This window comes from Mandrillus leucophaeus, unplaced genomic scaffold (genome assembly GCF_000951045.1).
Source record: "Mandrillus leucophaeus isolate KB7577 unplaced genomic scaffold, Mleu.le_1.0 Scaffold135, whole genome shotgun sequence".
NCBI lineage: Eukaryota > Metazoa > Chordata > Mammalia > Primates > Cercopithecidae > Mandrillus > Mandrillus leucophaeus.
The window spans coordinates 1,206,888-1,215,199 of NW_012101310.1; the positions used below are offsets into that span (position 1 = coordinate 1,206,888).

At 36.4% G+C, this 8,312-nt stretch overlaps 1 protein-coding gene across 2 annotated transcripts in view; it reads left to right on the plus strand.

Annotated features, from left to right (window-relative positions):
- Positions 1-8,312, plus strand: part of CFAP52 (cilia and flagella associated protein 52) — an 82,330-nt gene that overhangs the window by 48,862 nt on the left and 25,156 nt on the right. The gene's annotated exons all lie outside the window — the stretch shown is intronic.

The following is an 8,312-nucleotide window of genomic DNA, read 5'->3' on the forward strand; positions in this document are numbered from 1 at the left end:
TTTTTTTGGTTAATAAGCAGTTTAGTAGAATTAATCTGTAAAATTGTTTGGCCCTGGTGCTTTTTTTAAGGGTAAATTTTAAACTATCTTTTCAATTGCTTACATAGGTATTGATCTGTTTGGGTTTTGCATCTCTTTCTTTTCCTTTCCTTTCCTTTTTCTTGTCTTTTCTTTCTTTCTTTCTTTCTTTCTTTTTTTTTTTTTTTTTTTTTTTGAGACTCAGTCTTGCTCTGTTACCATGCTGGAGTGAAGTGGCGCGATCTCAGCTCACTGTAACCTCCGTCTCCCGGGTTCAAGCGATTCTCCTGCCTCAGTCTCCCGGGTAGCTGGGATTACAGGCGTGTGCCACCATGCCCAGCTAATTTTTATATTTTTAGTAGAGATGGGGTTTCACTAAGTTGGCCAGGCTAGTCACGAGCTCCTGACCTCAGGTGATCCACCCGCCTCGGCCTTCCAAGGTGCTGAGATTATAGGCGTGAGCTACCACGCCTGGCTTCTCAAAATATTTCTCTTGCCATCAATTTTACTTAGTCTGATATTAAGATTACCATATCTTCATTCTTTTAAAATAACATTTACTAATTAGCTATTTTTGCTATAATGTAATAAACGAATTCATTGGAAAACCTAAACTTCATGTACTAAAAACAACAACAACAACAAAAGGACTTCTGGGAAAAATTGAATTAGGCCAGGATTTCTCAACCTCAGCACTACTGACATTTTGAGCTAGATAACTTGGTATTGTGGATGCGATTCTATGCGTTAAAGGATGTTTGGCAGCATCCCTGGCCTCTACCCATCAGATGCGAGTAGCAGCTCCTTCCCTGCAATTATGACAACCAAAAAACGTCCCCAGACTTTGCCAAACTTCCCCTGGTGGTAAAATTACCCATAGCTGAGAATCACTGTGGTTAGGCCAGACCTCTTAACACTGATGCAATTTTGTAATCAGAGCACTAACAAACCAGTCACAATTTTAATAAAATATTAGCATGGTTAGAAAGGGTTTATTAACTTCCTAATAAGTAAAGAAATACTGCAGTAAATGTAGGACTTCACTTTTTAATAAGTAAGGGTAACTTTCTAAAAGGAGATTTAAAAAGACTTGAGGCTGCTGAGTTGTGGAGATGAACTAAACTAAGAGGAAGAACATAGAATAAATGTATGGTACTGCTTTCTTCCTTTACTTGCTAATTTAGTTGTGTTAATGTTCTTTGTTTTCAGTTGCTATTATTTTATATACCAAAGCATTATTATACCGAGATAAATCATGCATGAACCAATGAAACTTCTGTAATGTTCTATTAAGTTGGTGCAAAAGTAATTGCGGTTTTACTATCATTTGCCTTTTTACCAATTGCATGTAAGCTAATATTCATTATAGAAACATGCATTATAGCAAAAGAGAGTGTATTTTTTTTTCAACTCTTTATTTTCAACCTATTAGTGTTTAGTTTTAGGTAAGTCTTAGTCTTTTAATAGAATTTACTTCATTCATACTTATTACTACCTAATAAGTTTATAGATTTTTCTATTTAACATGTTTACGTTTTTTGTCTTTTCTTGCAGTCATCATGTTTTGTTTGGTTCTGTTTTAACCTTTGCTGCATACAACTTGGAAACTATCTACTTTATTTGTATTCATTTAGTGGTTACCCTTGAATTTTTTTGTTTGTTTGTTTTGTTTTGTTTTGTTTTTAGGAGATAAGGTCTTGCGCTGTCACCCAGGCTAGAGCACAGTGATGCAATCATAGCTAACTGCAACCTAGAACTCCTGGGGTTAAGCAATCCTCCTGCCTTAACCTCTGGTCTGGAGTAGCTGGGCCTGCGGGCATGCACCACCATGCCCAGCTAATTTAAAAAAAAAAAATTTTTTTTTTTTTTTTCCAGAAACAGGGTCTCGCTATGTTGCCCAAGTTGATTTCCAACTGCCATCCTCAAGTACTCCTCCTACCTTGGCATCCCAGAGCACAGGCCTCTCAGATTATAGGCAAGAACCACTGCAGTCAACCTCTAAATTTTTAATATACATATTTAAATATAGTTTTTCATCGAAGACTACAGTTAACCAATGTTTGTATCCAATCTGCCAAAAAGGCAAGAGTCTCGGCATATTTTTATTTTCACCTTTCCTCCACCATGTCCTATGTTGAAATTATTTGGAATTCTAGATCTTTGCTTTTATCAGTCTCTCTCTCTCTCTCTCTCTCTCTTTTTTTAAACACATCAATCCCCTTGGATTCTTTTTTTTTTTTTTTTGGAATTCTTTCAGAAACAATCTATGTACAGAAAACTTGGTCTCAGCCAGGTGCAGTGGCTCACGCCTGTAATCACAGCACTTTGCGAGACTGTGGCAGGAAAAATAACTTAAGCCCAGCAGTTTGAGACTTACCTGGGTAAGATGGTGAGACACCCCCTCCTCATCTTTACAAAACTAAATAAATAAACTGGACATGTTGGTGGCACTGCCTCTAGTCTCAGCTACTCGGGAGGCTAAGGTGGGAAGAAGTTTGAGGCTACCATGAGCTACAATCACACCAGTGCACGCCAGCCTGGGTGACAGAGCAAGACCCTGTTTCTATTAAAAAACAAAACAAAACAAAACAAAAAGCAAGAAGAAGAAGATGAAAAGAAAAAAGAAAGAAAGAAAATTTGGTCTCTGCTTACCTGAAAATATGTTTGTTTTACCCTCAAACTTGAATAATAGTTTGGTGCAGTATAAAAAGAATTTTAATGGAGTTTGTGTTGAAGTATAACATATATGCAAAATACATAAATCATAAATAAGCACCTCAGTGACTTACCACACCTATATGACTATCACCCTGGTAAAGCAGTAGAACATTTTTATCATCCCCCAAACACCCCTTCCAATCACTACCCTCACCCTCCTACTTAATCACTACCTGAACTTCTAGTCTCATAGATTAGTTTTACCTGCTTTTGAACTTTATGTAAATAGAATATTTCAATATATCCTTTGGAGATCTTTTTTCTTCTCTGTGGAAGCTTTTAATGTAGTTAGTGTCATACAGATCTTCTTCTCCTTATTGATTTTTAGTCCACTTTTATTATCAGTTACTGAGAAAAATGTTAAAATCTCAAGCAACAAATATAGAGTTTCACCTTTATTTCTCATAGTTTTTGTTTTGCGTATCTTAAAGCTCTATTATTAGGTGTTGTTAATTATTTATTATATCTTTCTGCTGTATTGACATTTTTATTAAAGTGTTCCTCTTTGTCTCTAGTAATTCTCTTTGATTTGAAGTATGTTTGTATAATTTTAATCTACTCATTACAGCTTTCTTATGCTTACTCTTAGCAGGATAAATCTTTTTTTAACCCTTTTATTTTTTCCATGTGTCTTTATATTTAAAGTACATCTCTTAAAAAACAGCATATACTTGGTTTTTACTTCTCTATCCAGTCTGATAATCTCTGCTTTTATTTGGAACGTTTAATCCATTTACATTTAATGTAATCTTTCATACATTTGTATTAAATCCTTTTACAAACTGCATAAAACTTCATCAATGCAATACTATAATTTTTGCTTTAAAGAATCATAAACATTTTCAAGAAATTAAGAGAACAAAACTTTTAAAATGTCTTGTGTGCTTACTTACATATTTGACTATTTCTGATGGTCTTCATTCTTATACATCTAAGCTGCCATCTGTTATCTTTTCCCCCTCTAAAGAATTTTGTTTAGCATTTAAAAAAAAAAAAAAAGAAAAAAAGAGAGAGACAGAGTTTCACTCTGTTGCCCAGGATGGAGTGAAGTGACTATTCACAAGCATGATCATTGCACACTGCAGCCTAAACGGCTGGTCTCAAGTGATCTCCTGCCTCAGCCTCCTGAGTAGCTGGGACTACAGGTGCATGCCATTTTGCCTGACTCATTTAACATCTTTTAAAAGTATAAGCCTCTGGTGAAGCATTATCTCAGTTTTTATTTATCTGGAAACATTTTTTTAGATTTTATTTTTGAAGAAAGTTTAACTGGTTACAGAATTCTTGCCCAATTGTTTTCTATTTATTCATTAGTTTGAATACATCATTCCAGACTTTCTAATGAGAAGTCATTCTGTATTCTTATGATTTTCCTCTTTGTAATATGTCATTTTTCTGCTTATTTTTCAAGATTTTTTCTTTGCTTTTGTCTTTCATCAGTTTGACTGTGATCTCTCTTTCTCTTTGTGTTTATCCTTCTTAGGGTTTGTTCAACTTTTCGAATCTATAAGCTGATATTTAGCTGATATATAAGCTGAGACAGAGTGAAACCCTGTCTCTCTCTCTCTCTTTTTTTTTTTTTAATGCTAAACAAAGTTCTTTAGAGGGGGAAAAGATAACAGATGGCAACTTAGATATATAAGAATGAAGACCATCAGAAATTCCTTAAGAATTTTCACCTTTTCTCACTTCTGTTCCCCTGAGATTCAAATTATCTGTGTTTAGTTTTAGGCTGTTCATTTTTCTTCAGTTTTTTGAATCTCTTTTTAAAATTATGTAATCTCTATTAAATCTACCTTCCAGTTTACAGACTTTTTTTTTTTAACCATCTCTAATCTGTCATTGAGTCCACCTAGTCAATTTATTTTAGTTTTTGTACTTCTTACCTATAGAAAAATATATTATTGCTATAAGTTATATAATTATAATATTACATATATAGTTTCTAATTCTCTGTTCAGATTACCTATCTGTTCACTTATTGATATGACAGTTTCCTTTAATATTTTGAATATATTTTTAAATAGCTGCTTTAAAGTTTTTGTCTGCTAATCTTACACCTGGGTCTACTTGGAGTCAGTCGCTTCTGACTGCCTTTTTTTCTGAGTCACATTTTCCTATTTGTTTGCATGTTTGATAATTTTTTTGTTGAAAACTTAGTATTATATAGAATACACTATAGCAAGTCTGTTCTCTGAGGATTGTTGGCATGGACTCAAACTGCAAATTTTGCCTCCCCATAGTATGCATCAGCTGATATTCTCGTGACTTCCCACTGCTGCTTTTTTAGCCTGGCCTTGGGTTCTTCTGTGGGCTTGCATTATCTGGCAGTCACCCAGGGGTTTATGCAGAGATGAAGCTCATCCTTTCCATGATTTCCTTTCTTTTAGTGACTTCTCCCTATTTTCCAAATATTCTGCTAACCTCAAGCTGTGTCACTTGAAGCCTGCAAGGTTCAGCTTCCTGCCATCCAAGCTGAGCTCATTTGGGGAATGTATTTAATTAAAAAGGCAAACAAACAGAAAACAAAAAATCTCTGAGATTGACCCCATGTAGCTGTCTTTAAAAGTAGAGTCCTTAAAAAAAATCAATAATAATAATTTAAAAAACCAGTAGAATCCTCTCTGGTCTCTGCCTGCTTGTTCTTTCTCTTGGTATTCCCCCCAATACATGTATAATTCAGCTACCCAGCAGAGATTTGGGCAGTGTTTATAACCCGAATTTACATCTTATTCTTGTGGTTCTCTTGCCAATAGGACATTCCCCCTTTAAATTCCAGCTGATTTTCTAGCCCTTAACTCTGATCTGTAGCATTGTTAGCTGTGAAGGCTATGGTTTTTCTGCCACCTTTTTCTACAGCCACCATAGCTGTGGGGGTTAGAGGCTCCCACATGTGAGAAAGCCACACGCTAACAATTCTAAACCCTTACCAGTTGGTTGCACTCTTAGAAGAGCAAACTCTTCTTGATTTCTATCTAATTTTAGAGGTTTTTAGTGTCATTAAGATTTTTGTTATTGTTTTTAATTCATCCAGTTTTTCTAATTGTTATTTGTGAGAAAATGTGTGTGACCAGTTCAGTGCTCCAGTCTTACAAGATGTACTCTCTGCTTATGCTTTTGAGCTCAGTTTTTCTCTACAGGTCTTATCTGTCTGATTTCTATTGATCCACAATGTTCCTGACCTATGTGATGATACTCTTTCCTACTTTCCTGTACTGTTAAGGGCAAAATTATGTACATCTATAGCTACATCTATATCTATAAATATCTTCATTTCATGGGATTTTAGGTGGGAGAGAGGGAGCACATGGGCCTGGTATCGCATCATGATCCAATCAATTGGGTTCTTTCTGGAACTTAACCTCTCAGACCCTAAACTAAGAACAATCTACCACTTGAATGGTTCAGTTTTGAACTAGGCTTGACTGCTGAGGAAGTGGATAGGCCATCAAGGGTAGAGAGTTTGGAAGAAAGTTCTTTTATTTTTTTGAGATGGAGTTTCTTTCTTGTTGCCCAGGCTGGAGTGCAATGGCATGATCTCGGCTCACTGCGACCCCCGCCTACTGGGTTCAAGCTATTCTCCTGCCTCAGCCTTCCAAGTAGCTGGGACTACAGGTGCATACCACCATGACCAGCTAATGTTTATATTTTTAGTAGAGACAGGGTTTCGCCATCTTGGCCAAGCTGGTCTCAAACTCTTGACCTCAGGTGCTCCACTCACCTTGGCCCTCCCAAGGTGCTGGGATTACAGGTGTGAGCCAGCGCACCTGGCCTGGAATGTTCTTTAGGGGGCATTCATTTCATGATATTTGATTTTCATGAGTGGTCCGTGAGTACACCTCTTTAAGAGCTTACTTCCCTCAAAGGAGGAGCTCATTCACCGAAGGCATTATCTAATATAAATTCCTCTAATTTTAAATGAATATTAACATTCTAATGTTGACTTGATTTATGTTGATCAAGATTGTCTAGCAAGAAGCCCCATCACATCTGCTGTCTCATTCCAGCACTTACTCTTCTAACTAAGTAGTCCATCATCATAACTTTAACACTGAGCTCCAACATTAAATGTGTGGAAGGGATCCACTTATTTTTTCTTTTAATTCTAAAGTGAGTAGGTCTTAAAATAAGAGAAAAGGACTCTTTTTTGAAATGTGTTCATGAAAAAATGTAGGCATTGCTTGACAGGTACTGAAACCTAAAAATTAGCTTCAGTCTCCACAGAGACAAGCTAGAAATTTATACTTATAAACCAACTGGACTTTATTTTACCCCAATATTCTTCCTTCTTCTTATTCAAATTGGAATAATCTGTAATCTTTTGACATACTGGCAATTTACATTGTATTTACAGATTGCCTTTTTTTTTTTTTTTCTTTTTTTTTTAGCTTGACAGACCAAGGAAGGGTTTTGGGTTATCTGCAAACATGAATTCTGGCACCTCTGTCTTTTTCTTTTTGAAGATTTTTAATAAGATTGTCTACTTGGCTGGGCACAGTGGCTCATGCCTGTAACCCCAGCACTTTGGGAGTCCCAGGCAGGTGGATCACCTGAGGTCAGGAGTTTGAGACTAGCCTGGCCAACATGGTGAAACCCTGTCTCTACTAAAAATACAAAAAATAGGCTGGACATGGTGGCACATGCCTGTAATCCCAACTACTCGGGTGGCTGAGGTAGGAGAATTGCTTGAACATAGGAGGCGGAGTGAGCCGAGACTGGACCATTGCGCTCCAGCCCAGGCCACAGAGCGAGACTCCATCTCAAAAATAAATAAATAAATAAATAAATAAATAAATAAATAAATAAAAAGATTGTCTACTTTACAGGAAAAGGTTTCTTTATTCTCTTTTAATACAAGTAATCCAAGGGCGTATTTATCTCAAGAAATGTTATAGCTGTCTACTTATCTCCAAACTCAGGTAATATCCATTAAATATGTACAGCTTTTTGTTTGTCAATTATACCTCAATAAAGTGGTTTTTATTTTATTTCATTTTATTTTTAGAGGCAAGTTCTCTTGTCTCACTCTGTCATCCAGGTTGGAGTGCAGTGGCATGATCATAGCTCAATGCAGTCTCTAACCCCTGGGTTCAAGAGATCTTCCTTCCTTAGCCTCACAAGAAGCTAGGACCACAGGCATGAATCCACTACACCCAACTAATTTTTATATATTTTGATTTTTTGTGTGAAGGGAGGGTCTCACTACGTTGCTCAGGCTGGTCTTGAACTCCTGGCCTCAAGTGATGGGATCCTCCCTTCTTGGCCTCCCAAAGTGCTGGGATGACAGGTGCGAGCCACCACATCGGGCCTCAATAAAGTAGTTTTATAGAAAAGACAAATGTTACTTACTATCCTCCAGTCTACCAAGACTTTGTGAGAATTTTAAATCGGTTTATTCTTTTTGAGCAACTTTGTCCCAAGCCTTCCTAAAGAGAAAGGACTACAAAAGATGGTCCACAGGTGATTAGAGGGCATTACATACCATTATACAAGATGTGTCAAATGGTCAGTAAGACAATCATTAAGCCTTCAGATAATAAAAGGCATCCTTCCCTATATTCTCTTTTTTTTTTTTT